We start from the raw sequence: 16411 nt of genomic DNA, 5'->3' as shown, positions 1-16411 counted from the left end.
CGACCATCATCTTCCTCGACGACTAGATAGGTTAGAAGTCGCGATAAGGATCACGCAATTCTGTATGTATGATCCGTATGTATGATCAACTATGAATTATGAACAATGAACTATCAAACCAAACCACATAGTTTTTTTTATGTCATATAGTAAGAATTCAAGTTGATAAAACAAGGTCTAGACATATTCAAACTAGACAAATCACGTATATTACCCCTAACCCTAAACTCTGTCTTATGAAGTAAAGCATGAAGAGAAGTGGTTTTGGGTTTCAAACATGGAAATTTCAAAAACCTTCCGAAAAGCTTCATTTTGGAGTGACTAAGAAGGATGCAGGCTTACCTTTTCATTTTCATGTCTTAAACTTGTTTAAATCTTGGTTAAACCTAGGATTTGACCAAGATCAAATGGGCAAAAAAAATCAGAAAAAATCAAAAAATGAAAACTAAAGCACATAGTATTCTTATGTCATATAGTAAGCATTCAATTTGATAAACAAGGTCTAAACATATTCAAACCAGACAAATCATGTATCTACCCACTAACCCTAAATTCTGTCTTATGAAGTCGATCAAGCATGAAGAGAAGTGGTTTTGGGTTTCAAACATGGAAATTTCAAAAACTTCCCAAAAGCTTCATTTTAGAGTTACTAAGAAGGATCCATGCTTACCTTTTATTTTCATGTTTTAAACATGTTCAAATCTTGGTCAAACCGTACCTAGGATTTGACCAAGATTCAAATGGGTATAAAAATTCAAAAAAACTGAAAAACCAAAGCACATAGCCTTCTTATGTCATATATAGTAAGCACTCAAGTTGGTAAACAAGGTCTAGAGATATTCAAACCAGAAAAATCTTGTATCTACCCCTAACCCTAAACTTTGTCTTATGAAGTCAAGCACGAAGAGAAGTCGTTTTGGGTTTCAAACATGGAAATTACAAAAACCTTCCCAAAAGCCTCATTTTGGAGTGACTAAGAAGGATGCAGGCTTACCTTTTCATTTTCATGTTTTAAACTTGTTTAAACCTTGGTTAAACCTAGGATTTGACCAAGGTCAAATGGGCATAAAAATTCAGAAAAAATCAAAAAATGAAAACCAAAGCACATAGTATTCTTATGTCATATATTAAGCATTCAAGTTGATAAACAAGGTCAAGACATATTCAAACCAGACAAATCATGTATCTACCCTAACCCTAAACTCTGTCTTATGAAGTCAAGCATGAAGAGACGTGGTTTTGGGTTTCAAACATGGAAATTTCAAGAACCCCCAAAAGCTTCATTTTAGAGTGACTAAGAAGGATCCGTGTCGAGCTTACCTTTTATTTTTATGTTTTAAACTTGTTCAAATCTTGGTCAAACCTAGGATTTGACCAAGATTCAAATGGGTATAAAAAAATGAAAAACCAAAGCACATAGCCTTTTTATGTCATATAATAAGCACTCAAGTTGATAAACAAGGTCTAGACATATTCAAACGAGAAAAATCATGTATCTACCCCTAACCCTAAACTTTGTCTTATGAAGTCAAGCACGAAGAGAAGTCGTTTTTGGGTTTCAAACATGGAAATTTCAAAAACCTTCCCAAAAACTTCATTTTGGAGTGACTAAGAAGGATGCAGGCTTAACTTTTCATTTTCATATTTTAAACATGTTTAAATCTTGGTCAAACCTATGATTTGACCAAGATTCAAATGGGCATAAAAATAGTTAGAAAAATCATGTACGTATCTACCCCTAACCCTAAACTCTATCTTACGAAGTCAAGCATGAAGAGAAGTGGTTTTGGGTTTCAAACATGGAAATTTCAAAAACCTCCCAAAAGCTTCATTTCAGAGTGACTAAGAAGGATCCAGACTGGGCTTACATTTTATTTTCATATTTTAAACTTGTTCAAACCGTACCTAGGATTTGACCAAGATTCAAATGGGCATAAAATTTCAAAAAAAAAAGAAAAACCAAAGCACATAACCTTCTTATGTCATATAGTAAGCACTCAAGTTCATAAACAAGGTCTAGTCATATTCAAACCAGAAAAATCATGTATCTACCCCTAAGCCTGAACTTTGTCTTATGAAGTCAATCACGAAGAGAAGTCGTTTTGGGTTTCAAACATGGAAATTTCAAATACCTTCCGAAAAGCTTCATTTTGGAGTGACTAAGAAGGATGCAGGCTTACCTTTTCATTTTCATGTTTTAAACATGTTTAAATAAGGATGCGTGGTTCTGAAACCTCATACACATTGTTGCAAAACTAATTACATCACCTAAACAATACTACCAGTTCATAATTCTAAACTTATGTACAATCTTGGAAACATATAACGCCAGCCTAGTTCACCAATTATCATCATCCCTCTTGATGCGCTTGCCGGTGCCGCTTGTACCTGCCTCCCATGGGTTGGCAGTCCAAGTTCTGCACTCGTTCGCACTTCGTGTGTCGGGAATCCTTGTTGGAGCTTCCCAACCAGATACAGGCCCTGCCCTTGCTAGCTCACCACATCCAGCCGTTGCCCTAGCTTGCTCACCATGTGAACCGCCATCCCACGGAGACCCCGAAGTAGGCTCGCACGGGTCCTTTATCCATGGTGGCATATTCTTCGGATCAAATGGTATGTTGTGCCTAAAGCAATAAGATACAAATTCCCAGTAGGTTGTCCCGACACACTGCTTCTTCTCGTCGCGCCAGCAGGGGAAGAGCGGCCAACCTAGCCGCTTCCTTGCAATCCGGGCAAACCACTTCCCTTGGAATTAGTTGTGCTTGACGCTGCCCATCATTGATTTTTTTGAGTCGCCTGTACAACTCAAAACTGACATACCCATCAATCGCAGCATACCTCAAGTTTACTTCAGGCAATGGCATGCACTCCCATTGATCGTGGCTGCTAGTAGGGAACTTGGTCTTCATGTCTTTGTAAGATGGGTCAATGATGGCGGCTGCCAAATCACCCATGCCAGTCCTATTGCCAGGACCATTGAAATTGATCATATCCCGAATGTCAATCCAATTATGTTTAGGAATTTTAATGCCATCTCTAGCAAACCTGCTAGAGTCACCCCCGATGTCAATTGTGAAACAAATTCCTTTATGTTGAAGGAATTCTTGCAGTGCCAGATTATCGGGACTCCTGCATGTTAACACAAATCAATCTTGTAAGATCGTATATGCTGAAATAGTACACATATTTTTCTTCCAAAGAACCGTATACTTGTTGCGGTGAAACAATGATTTTGCATCATTGATACACATCAAAATAACATGAATTATTGTTGCGACTATATGATCTAATTATTTAAGTGTCAAGTTAAGATTCAGTTACTATATGTTAATATCTTGACATCCATGCCGATTATCGGTGAGTATGAGTACATGAAATTTGTGCAAATTTTGAGTACCAAAATCATGAAACTAGATATCGTGGTCAATCCAAAAAAATTATACAAGTATGTTGGATATTACGTTCCAGACCACATTTTTCATACAAGTTAGTTTGTTCGTGTTTTCATACAAGTTAGAACCTAGTCTATTTCGAAATAAAAAAGCAGATCCAAGATAAAGGAAGAGTTTCTATATTAAAAAACAAAAGGATAAAGGAAGGCATGTGAAGAACATACCTGCAGAAATGGTACACCGTGACGTGGTCGTCCATGGCCAATCGAACGACGGCGGTACTTACTTGGTCCGCAGTGTATTCTAGGTCGAGGCCGACGAACCTGGGCCTGTCCTCTAGTAGCTTTTGTTCGTACATCTTGAGGGTGTGCTCGAGAACGGAAGGGTCATTCGTGTAGACCACGTTCACCTTGGTCGTCCCATGGGGAACGACGCTCCTCTTCAGCGTAAACAGGCCGCCGTCGGCCATGGCAGCGCTGAAGCACGTCGAACTGATCGGAGGGATTGAGGGGGAGGGAGGGAGAGCAACTGCAAACAATGGGGTTTTTTGGAACTTGCCGAAATGCAGGGGAGAACGAACCGCCAGGGTTTGTTTAGTGGGGACAGATGGGAATAATACTGCGATGAGGTTGAGGAATTAACTCCAGCCGCCATTTAAATCTAGTACTCCCTATAGTCAGGTGATAGGAAATGGACGGGCAAGATTGATTATAGGGAGGCGAATCCCAGTATTTTCCCAATTTATTTGAGTTGTAATATAACCATCGTTAATACTTGAATTGAAAAATATTTACAAAATAAATTTATTATATACTACATGATGAGATAATCCAACAAACCATGGAAATGCATGGCCATCCAACCATGTCACCCGCTTGTGAAAATTGTATAGCTGGTAGTGTGCGCAATACACGCGGTAGCCACTTCACAAATACATCCTTTTAATTTTGCCCCCCTTAATTCGGCCAATAAAAATGAAAATACTTTATGTGGAAAACCAAAAAAACTGTATTTGGCAAAGTATAGTCGAAAATAAGAAGTTTTTCATTGATCTCTTAAAAAAGGGGTCATGATTCGAAAGTTCGCCATGCATGGTTCTTGCGGTAACCAAGCTAGCTCACCCATGTGGCAAGAAGAGAATCAATGTCCAACATGCATGGTTCCAAAAAAATATATTTACAGAATGATTCTGCTTCTCAAGAATATTTGCATGCCATCATGTTTGTTATTTTTCCTAGATAAAAGTAGTAATTGGTGACTTCGTGATTGCCTTGCTTGCTGATTTCAATAAGTTTGAACCTCATTTTTGGCTTTTTTTCAAATTTAGGCAAAAACTTCTTGACAATCGACTTTGTGAGGTTCTATACTTGGATGCAACCCACATTTTCGTTGGCTAATTAATGTTTTCTGATTCCACAACAATAGGGCACATCCCTATATCATCCCAAATTTTGAATTCTTATTAGTTTGGTTGATGACCACCATTCATATCCGAACTTAATTAATTGGAGTACAAATGATGGTTTCATGGTAAGCTAGTTTGACAAATTAGCCTTCGAAATGGCGATTCGCCTACCATGCATTCATGTTTGGCCTACCCGTAAAATTTTGATTTGTGGTATTGTGCACACACTGCACATGATAGCGAATAAACAAAACACATATTTGGACCCCTTTGGCCAGCAAGGGCATGTTTGGTTCCTAGCCACAATTTGTCAAGAAGCCAAAATTTGGCAGCCATGCATATAGTTTATTTGGCATGTGTTTGGTTTTTGCCACAATTTGGCTTATCACACTTCATTGCATGTATATATGGTCCATTTGTCATAGACTCAACTTTTTTTTACAAAGTTTTGACAAAGTTTGGCTTTAATATTTTAAGCCACAATTTAATGGCTAGCCATACTAGCTTTTTTTTTTGTTGCTAACCACACTTTGGCTTTGGAAAAATGTGGCTACCAAACATGGGTCCTAGTAAAAAGAAAACAACACACTAATGTGTGGTAAACCAAAAATCCCTACTTTGCAAAGTTGCATATGTGCAAAAGGGGGGCAATGCATGCATTATTCAGAAGTTGACTGTGGTTTTCGTAGTGTAACCAATTAATTAAGCTTACATATGGGAAGAGGCTAGCGAGGCGAACTCAAGCAGCTATGGTTCCAATGTTGTCAAGTTTGAAGTGGACACTGCATGAAGCTTGCTCAAATTAATGGGTAGAAAGCCAAAAGTAGTCCATATTTATTCTATATGTGTGTGAATAATAACTCTTCACCCCAAACCTCTATGTATGATAGGGTTTTATATTTTTTACTTGTTAGTAGTAAGTACATGTCATGTGATGGATCCATGCACATGTTTCACAACTTTTTTTTGATTTGTTTCTACCTCATTTGGTTGGTTTCAAATTTGCTCAAACTTCCTATATATGCGCGCAATGTTGTACTATTGGGACCCATGTTTGGGCTTTGTTTGTGGTACCACACTTGCAGGGTACCTCCAAGTATTTTATTCCCAAAAATTATGAATCTAATTAAATGGTGAACTATAAACTGATCATCTAAAGTTGGAAAATAAAATCCATATATAGCTACACATCGAGATATGTGTATAAGGTAGACAAACTGCATTGCCACACATGCCTTATATAAGTTTGTTTTTTCTAGCGGAGTGGATTCCCTAATCACCCCACGGTTGTGACATTGTCAATGTTGTCATGATAAATAACATTGCGAGACTTTCCATCTTATTCTTTTTTGTAGAAATGATTGTCCCATTATGGCAAACGTCCCAATTCGTTTTTCAAATTAAGTAAACGTTATAGGATGAAAATTCATTGAAGTGACAAATTTTCTAGATTTCTAACTATTTTAGCTCATTCAAACAAGTTTGCAATAGGCCGACCTGTTGTCCAGTGACAATTTTAGAGTACAATTTGATCAACATCACAAAAAAGTGCTTTTAAGGCTCGTAAGTAGTATCATACATGCCATGTTGGCAAAAATCTAATGTGTCACATCAATTATTAGGTGAGAGATGAGAGTAGTATTATAACACATAAACCTAGAAAACTTAGAAAACTTCATGAAAAATACATCATGTACACACATTTGCATTGAGATTCTACAAAACTTTAAATATGACATAAGTATGAACCATATTATGATACTATGCATTGTGGAGGTAGTATCACAAACTAGTAGTGTATGATACTACGTACTACGTACTTCCCATTGTGACTAGTCTTAATCACTCTGACCTCGCCGTCTCGCCGTCTAACTATAGTACATACTACACCCCCACTCTGTCTCTCATACATCGCCCCACTCGTTTCCCACTCCGTCTCTCATACAGCGGCTGCGCCTGTAGATATCTTCGAGGATCTGGGTGATTTTGACCCGCTTTTCGGCGCTCGCCGTTTCAAGGTGAAGACCCCAATCTTAGCATGCATGTTGGATCAATTAGGAGTACAAAATTATGTTCTAAATGTTGCTCAAACTTTCCATACAACTAATATATAACTTATACTACGTAGTTTACACCATCGAAAAAGGTATGACCAGTTGAGAAATGGGAACAATAACTTGGAACCTTTCTTACTATCGAGTGGGACGTGTGATATTGGTGTGACCCTGCTTTTTTCTTCTTTTACATAATGGCTACATGATGGTTCTAGAAAGAAGTGTATGTTGTTGTGGTATCTCTTGACGCGAATCCCTCTAATCACAAACGTTAGATTTTGGAAACCAACGGTTAGTACTGCTGTTACATGTCTAGTTCAAAACTGGTGCATTTTGTATGTTGTTGTAGTAGTCTAGTAGATAGATTCAGATGCATGGTCAGGAGTGCAAACATTTCGCAACTAGTTGATCCCTCATCTTATTGTCGGATGTCACATTTCGAGTTTGTAAAAAAATGTAAATTCAAATCATAGTCACGGGTTATGTTGTATCTTACGCACATCTAAACATTTGTTTCAAAAAGTGACCATATGTGAGCTGTGGAAAAAAGAAAAGACCAAAGTGAATAATATTCCTTAACTATTCACATATCATTTGTCTTTTTTGTGCAAGCTAGAATTTTTTTTTTACATACTCATCTGTGACCTGTGGAGCAATACACAACATAATATGTGTCTCAGTTTTGTTTGTCTTCATATTTTTTCAATTAGCGAAATTTATAAGTAAAATCCTAAAATTCAAATAAATTGCTGAAAATTGGAAATAATATTACAGTTGTAGCAAATTACTAAATCGATCCAGAAAATATGTACATGGCTTCAAGAATCTTTTTGCCAAACTGAGTAGTCCGTAAATGATGTCCTTGGAGTAGTTTGTGAGTTAAAGAACGTCCATTTCGTCAAACTGACAAGGCCTTTGATTTGACAAGAGAACACTAATATTTTGGACCTGAATCAGAGTGGTAAAGGCGTACAGCTCGATCAATGCAATGGTATGATGGCTATGCAGCTATACCTATATAGGAGTAGACTACTAGTAGACTTTGGGACACAGAGATTTGGCTTCCGCGGCTGACCCCGAACAAGATTCTTTTACATTGCCCATCTTTTCACTGACATTGAATCGCTGAAACTTGGGGTCCGCCTGTGGCAGGACCAGCCTGTCAATGGCCCAAAGTCTTATGTGCTCCCGCCCTTTGATTTTGGATGGACGGACAAGATTGCCCAGTCCCATCCCTGTCCTGTTCGTTCCAGTTTTCATCCTCCTCCCCGGGGAACCCTCCCCGGAGAGCTCTACACCGACCCCTTCTATCCCCACCTGCTTGTCCCTTCCTTCTTCCTCCAGCGATTCATCCATCGTTCAACAAGTTGTCTAAGAAGAACATGAAGAAGTGTAAGAAGAGGAAGGAGGCGTTGTTGTCTGAGACTAAATCCGCGGTGAAATCCATCCCGCTGAAAGTCCTGCAAACTCCGACGTTGTCAGGGTACCGGCGGCGCCGGGGGACAGGCAGGTCTGCGCTTCCATCGCAAGCTCGGTCTGCGCTTCCATCGCAAGCTCGATCTGCGCTTCCATCGCAAGCTCGATGCCTTCGGGCTTGTTGGGTCGGGGCGAGTAATCCGGCAAGAGTCCTGGTAGGTTTTTATCGCCATGTGCTTTCTTTGCCCCTATGAACGCAGATTACAGCAAGGCAAACAGATCCAACTATTTTTTTACCGGGAGAACCAGCTATTTGACCGTCTTTCTTCCAGGGCCGCCCGTTCAAGTGTCGCCCTTCCTACCGATGCCGAGAAATCGACCGTGTTTCGCCAAGATGGTGGGTACGTAGCTCCCCGGTATGTTTCCATGCCGAAGTTTCTCTGCCTTCTGGCTGGCTAGCGGATCAAACAATTTAACCGTCTTTCTTCCATGGCGGCTGGTTTCAGCGCCATTCCTACCCAAGTTGAGAAATCGCTCGTTTCTCGCCAACCTGGTGGGTACGAAGCTCCTGGGTATGTTTCCATCGCCATGCCGGATTTTCGTTGAGTCCTTGCCGGGCGCGGTGCCAACTAAACCGGCTATCATCTTCCGGGGCCGACGGTTCCGGGCTCGTGCTTTCTACCGCAGGATCCACTTCGTACTTAGCTATCGAGGCCCCGTTGTTTGATGAGCACTTGTTAGCACGCAAGAGCATTAATAATGTATGCACTATAATATACGAAGTATATCCATTGCTTTTTTCTTCCTCTTCATCTCCGTCTTGCATGAGGGCTTCTTTAATTCGTAGGACTTCTATAAGAATTGTGTAGCATTTAGATCCTATGGGTTCTTCCCTACATTAGTTGTTTGATTTATAGAAATATATCCTATGTTGTTCCTTTTTCGAAATGGGGGACATATCACAGCCTCTGCATCAAAATGATGTATATGGCTGCTTTATTGCTTTCTTCAGTTCATACACAAATTATGACAACTTCTCACGGATCAGCTAGAGTCGACACAAAGATCCACCAACGAAACATAGAAAACAGCAGGTGCCAAAAAGGCAAAAACACATCGATGAAAGTAATTCTATGAGGAAACCGCCGACCACCCCGGCTGTAAAAATCCCTTGCGGTGTCTCTAGTCGGTTGCACCCAGACTCACGATATCCTGCTGATCCTCGGGCTGGAGATAAGAAACATACGGATCTAGTGAATAATCATAGGGATAACCTGCAAGAAGGGATGAGATTTGGGTTTATTAAACACGACTTCATTTTGTACATTCCAAAATAGCCCATAAAATAGCGCATACACCCTCTCTAATGTATACAAAATCCTATGCTTTTCCTAATCTTATGATTTTCATATCCTGTGAATGAAAAAGGATCCCGATTCGTTCTTGGTGAATTTTTCCATGCGAGGAAGGGATTATGAGATTAAAGGGCCACAACACCACCCTTCGTAACGAAACCTCAAACTCTTGCATAGGTTTGGTATCCTGAATGCGAGAATCGAGAGACGAATGCTCGCCTCCGGGAGAGGAGCAGCCGGTGCACGTGTGTGCATCTTCGGCCGTGTATGTTTCCATTGCCGTGCCGCGATTTCATCGCCTCCTTGCTGGCTGCCGGATCCAACTACTTAACTATCTTTCTTCCGGGGATGGCGGTTCCATAGTTGAAGAGGTTCCTATGGACAAGGACTTTGCAGCTCTCGGGCATATTGAAGAGGTTGGCACTCCATTTGTTTATTTCTCCCCCTCATCTGCACTCTTGCATACTTCATTGCTGTTGAATTTGCAATGCAGTATGTGATAACACGATTCTCCGCGAAATTGGACCAGATCAAGGGCCACAACACCATCCTTCATAAGAAAATCCGCCACCTCGTGGGCGGGGGCATTTTAAATCGTGCCATATCGGCGGAGAATGCCCGTTCCGAGCAATCTTCTTTTGATCAACGGTACTCAGTTGTTCTCGCGGAGTGTAAGAAGTTGTAGAAGGAAGTCGAGGAACTACGCGCCCAGCCACAGATGAGTGTGGTCACCGACAAGGCCTGGTCGGTGTGATTGCAACCGTGGATCGTGAAAGTTTTCAACAGGAAGTGGAGTTGCATGCTGAACATGCGCAATATTTCGAGACGAAGTACTTGAAAGTTCGCACAGAGTGCGATAAGTTGAAGAAGGAAGTCGAGTGTCTCCGCTCCCAGCAGCCAACTATTGCGACATCAGGAGACCAGGGTGTGCTAATTGCAGCAATTTTGGAATCGATGAAAAGTTGAATTTGGCTTTGTTGTGCAATATAGCAAGACCTGTTCCTCCTCTGCCTTCGTCTTTTGGCATAATTGCTTTGTCTTCGATATTGACTCTGAATGATTCGTATATTTACGACGGTTTCTGAATTATGTACAACTTTTGTAATATTGGTCAAACTAGTTTTGACCAGGGTTTGTGTAGGGTGGTTGAATTTTTTTGGTTGGTCCAAATTGTGTTGTGTGGTCCAAATGTGATGTATCATCACACCACCATGTGCCCCGCCACCCCCAGGTTTTGGTAATGCCATTCTGATACATGCTTCATAGAAGGAACATACATTTTTTCCGTTAGGGCATGACAATTTTGAAAAATTCAAACAAAAATGGGAAGAGAGAATGGTAACATCATTTTCCATGTGATACCCTGTGCCAAATTTTGGTTCATTTTAAGAATGTAAGGTGACAAATTACTCGAGGAAGCTAGTTGGAGTAGACGGGCATGACCGGATTGGCATAGGGGATTTATTTTTTGAAGGATGTTATTTTTCATGGACAATATCTGACACAAACAATAAAATGTTAAGGTCTCATATTATTCTGAATGATTTTGAATTACTTATGACGTTTGGAAGTATTGGTATACGTGAGAATTGAGTACATGCACGACTTCACGCGTCCACAACTAATCGGCCTCATCGTCTGTCGCGTCCACAACTAATGCCATTCTGATACAGAGAGTCAGAGGCTATAAAATAATCGGCCTCATCGTCTCTCGCGAGCTCGTCCTCTCCCCTCCCATCAACTCACCGCACCTCCGAGGCATCGACTTCCTCGTTTCCAACCGCAGCAGCATGAAGACAGGTCTTGCGTACGAGGCGGAGCAATCGGCGGCCGCTCGTGCAGAGGATGCCTCTGCGGTAGTGGCCGTCGCGGCGGGTGAGGCTTCACCGGGCACCCAGGCCGCTCGTCTCCTCTGCTTGTCTGATTCTTCGACCTCGGTCGAAACGGGCGTCCTGGCCGTCGAGGAGAAGGTGGATAGCAACGCCGTTGCTCCCGCCAAAGATCCGCAAGGCGTTGCAGGCCACCACGGCGAGGTCTTCCTAGACCCGGTGCTGGACGCGGACCTCGACCCCTTCGACGATTTCGGCCCAAACGTTCAGTTCCAGGAGGATGTCGAGGGTGACGACGAGGAGGTACTGCTCTTTTACCGAAACTGTCCTGATCCTTTTTGTGTCATATTACTGTTCGCGTGGTTTGCACGAACCTGGTTCTTGATTGATTTGATCCCCTACCTTGTCTTGTAGACGTACTTGATTCTACGGTTCGTACGGTCAGATTCTAGTTTAATTTCGACTAATCTGCCATGTAGTTGGCTTGATTTGTCATATAATTAATTTATGTGTTCATACTTAGTGGACTTGCAATTGTTGTGGCTTATGTTCATTGTTGTTCATAGGGTTTTCTCGTGATTTAGTATGATTTCTTCTGCCATTTACTTGTTCTACACATTTAATTTTAGGGTTTCTAAGGTTTGCTTATGATAGTGCAGTATTTATTTGATCTTTCATTAAGCACCTGATTATTATGTACTTTATAATTCACAGGAATATTCTGATGACATGGACGACAACAAGGAGCGCAGGGACCGGAAGAGCCGCTACGTTCAAGCGGTGAAGGGTGGTGAAATTCGTTTCCGCATGCGCGAGGAGCTATTTTGCCCATTACGTGGCAAAATCCTCCGAGAAGGACATCCGCAGCGATCCGACATGCGACGGGTGTAGGCCTAAGTACATCGGGAAGCACCGCCACCGCAACCAAGGCCAAGCACGCAGCATATGGCCTCTTCCTCCGAGAATTACGTCTTGCACGGCTTGTTCCCGGCCAACGCCCTGCCGCTGGCCCTCATGCTCCTGAGTCTGTTTAAAGTTCATATGTGTAATCTTATTCCCTTTGGAAGTTCAGGTATTAAACTCTACTAGTACAACCGTGGTGGTCTTGTGATGGTAGTACTCTTTTGATGCATTTGTGATGTAGTAGTACGAAGTACTAGTATTTTTTTTGAAATGGTATAGTACTATCTAAGAAAAGTACTCCCTTCGATTCACATTCATTTTACACCAAGAAATATGGATCGGAGTGAGGGAGTAAATTAAACATGGCATCTCGTGCATGAAGCTTGACATATCGACCAGGTTGGCTAGAATGGCAATACAATGCTGCTCATTAGGCAAATGCATGCCATGTAAAGAAGTCTATACTGACATAAAAAAAGACTACATTGGGGATTAGAGTCAATTGGGGCATCTACAATACAGAAAATCTTGCTTGTAGCTGATTTTGGCTAAGAGGGTTTTACTCACATTACACGTGCCACTTTCCTTGTCTGCAAAACAAGTTCCAATAAAGGAAGAGGAAAGAAAAGGACATTGTGGGCGAGATTGAACACCTTTTTTATGTGTTAAGCTGAGGCCTCGTTTAGCTGAGGATTTCGACTTAGGCCTAACAGCTCGACACACCCACAAATAAATCTCCTTGCGCACACCATCGACAAAAATAACAAAATTAGCACGCAAGATTAAGAACGAAGTGAATTTAATTAACTTGGTTAGCTTTTCAAGCAATATATTCAGAGAAAGAGCACACATGATCGGCTCGAAATAATCGTAAGAGAAGAACAATAAATCTAAGGCACCCCACTTTATCAGAAGAAGGGGCGCGACAACGCATGGATTCATACCTTGAGTCGACGCTGGCTCGTAGAAGGGCGGCCGCGCCTCGAGGATGCCGGCGACGTCTCCACCTCGGTATCACATGTGACTGCTTCTCGACGGGCGGTGCGCCGCGCCATGTAGAAGATCTATCAAAAGAGGAGAGCCCGATGACGCTACTGACGCCTCAACCTTGATAGCACCGGCCTGTTGCTCCGCACTGAGATGCGCCACATGCAAGATTTAGCGGATGCGCCAATTTCAGAGATATGTCATGATCGTTGTAGCAAATTTCACCGTGATGATGATTTGATCCTGCACTCGGCCTTGAACACAAGTACTAGTACAGTCTCACAATTTTTTTTATCATTATACTTTGCGAGATTTAGCGGATGCGCCAATTTTAGAGATATGTCATGATCGTTGTAACGAATTTCAACGTGATGATGATTTGATCCTGCACTCGGCCTTGAACATAAGTACTAGTACATTCTCAAATTTTTTTATCATTATACTTTGCGAGATTTAGCGGATGCGCCAAATTCAGAGATAGATCATGATCATGGTAACACACTTTTCAATGTAATGATGATTTGATGTTGCACTCGACCTTGAACATAAGTCCTAGTACGGTCTCACAATTTTTTTATCATTATACTTTGCAAGTTTTAGCGGATGCGCCCATTTTCAGAGGTAGATCATGATCATGGTAACAAATTTTAAACGTGATGATGATTTGATGTTGCACTCGACCTTGAACAGAAGTACTACTACTGTCTCACAATTTCTTTATCATTATACTTTTCCAGATTTAGCGGATTCGCCAAATTTAGAGATAGATCATGATCATGGTAACAAATTTTCAACGTGATGATGATTTGATGTTGCACTCGGGCTTGAACATAAGTACTAGTACGGTCACTCAAAATTTTAGCATTATACTTTGCAACGGATGCACCAATTTCAGGTGCATGTCACCAGATCTGTGTCCGATGATGATCATGGTAGTAACCGATGTTCAACTTGATGATGATTTCATTTTACAGTCGGCCTTGAACAGAGGTACTAGTACGGTCTCACAATTTTTTATCATTATACTTGGACCTTAGCGAAATTCAAAATCTCATAGCGGCAAAACTTCCCGCCCACAAAATACAAAAATTTCACACGCTTCCAAATTCTGATTCTACCCCTGTGGAGATGACAGCAAAGTCGGTTGGTGGTGGGTCTGGCCGTCATTTTTTGGATCACCACCTCCCTAGCCCCGGATACCCTCCCAAAAAAATTCATTTCCCTCAGTCTCTCATCTGAGACCACCCACCGGAACTTCTCAAGTCCCTCTCTCTACCACCTCCACGACCACCGCACCGGAACATCCCCGCCGGACTTCCCTGGCCTACCCGAGCCCTCGCGATCCTCGTCATCCGGCTGCCTGCCGGAGCCGCTTCATCGACGCCGTCATCAACCGGACCGGATCATCCCCGCCGAACCTCGAAACCATATGCTCATCCAGCGATCTACTGCAGTCGCTTCAGCTGCGGTATCGTCCACCCCACCGGAGCCGCTTCGCCGGATCCGTCGTCCACCGCATCGGATCTTGCTCACCGACACCGCTGTGCATGAACCGGATCTGCTTCACCCGCGCCGTGCATGATCTAAACTCTTCTACTGTCGCTTTTCTATTGCTTGCCTGCAAGTTCTTGTTTAATCTTGGGGGAACCTGTTTGTGCTAACGACGCGCCGTTACGTTTTTGCAGATGAGATGAGTAATCATGAAGTGTAATGGCCGTCTCTCCAACCCCAAGTAGCACATGTAGCGTACTTCATCACCGGATCTATCAACCCCAGGAAGATCTCGTGACTCCCACAGTGCTTCTCCTAATGTAAGTCCCTTGTTTTAGCGCCATGTTAAGGTTCGAGATGCTTGTTTGTCTGAAGCTCTTTTAGTTCATTCCTAGCTATGACCGTAACACGTTGCTATTTTCTACTTCATTGCTAACTTTAAGCGATTGAACATTTTGGTTTGCATTCCCTGCTCTGTAGATGTAGCCATCATAACTTCTATCTTGCTCAGTCGTTGTTACAAAAATTATAGGTATTATAGTAACATCCTGCTATTATTTAGTTCACGGCCAATTTTAAGTAATTGCACATGTTGGTTCGCATTCCCTGCTCTATAGCTTTTGGCATTGTAACTTCTATATTTGGTTTACATTCCCTGCTCTGTAGATCTAGCCATCATAACTTTATCTTACTCAGTCGTTGTTACAAAAATTATGGCCTGCTACTATGTTGTTTGTGCCAATTTTTTACTCCATGAACATGTTGGCTTGCATTCCCTATACTACAGGTGATGCCATTGTTTTGTATCTAGTTCATTGTAAGCTAACAAAGTAAGGACTTAGTTTGGCATGCTATCACTCTGCTATCTAGCCTGTAGTACAAATAAACTTGTCATACTACTAGATAATAATTTTGCGTGCCATCTTGTTCTTCAAAAGCTGCATTATTGACTTGTTTCTCGACTTGGCATGACGCTCACATATGGAAAGCTGAACATATTGGTTTGCATTCCCTCTTATACAAGTTCACGGAGTGATCCCACTATATTCGTATCTGGTCCATCCTAAGCTCCAGCATTAACTATCCTCTATGTGTTGCTCATTACAAGTTTATATCCCGAAACATCTTGATTTGCATCCCCTTCACTATAAGTTCAGGAGTATTATTTAGTTCACGGCCAAAATGAAGGAATTGCACTTGGCACATGTTGGTTCACATTCCCTCCTCTTTAGCTTTTGCCATCGTAACTTCTATCTTTGGTTTACATTCCACCTTTCTGTAGATGTAGCCATCATAACTTCATCTTGCTCGATCGTTGTTACAAAATTTATAGCTTTGCTACTATGTTGTTCATGCCAATTTTGTACTCCCTGAACATGTTGGTTTGCATGGGACTCGGCTTAGTAAGTCTATTTGTTTCATTCTAACATGCTCTGTTATATTGGTCATTGGTATGCGGCATGCACTCTTTGTTTGCTTATTGTGCGCATTACAATGATCTTGTTATAACGACGAAATGATGAGTTCCAAATTCTTTGGCAAACAATATTGCAGTTGTCTTTGCGTTTCCATTGTTGTT

Source organism: Lolium perenne, chromosome 2, assembly GCF_019359855.2.
Source record: "Lolium perenne isolate Kyuss_39 chromosome 2, Kyuss_2.0, whole genome shotgun sequence".
Classification (NCBI taxonomy): Eukaryota; Viridiplantae; Streptophyta; class Magnoliopsida; order Poales; family Poaceae; genus Lolium; species Lolium perenne.
The sequence above is the reverse complement of the archived record's forward strand: the minus strand, read 5'-3'. Positions refer to the sequence as shown.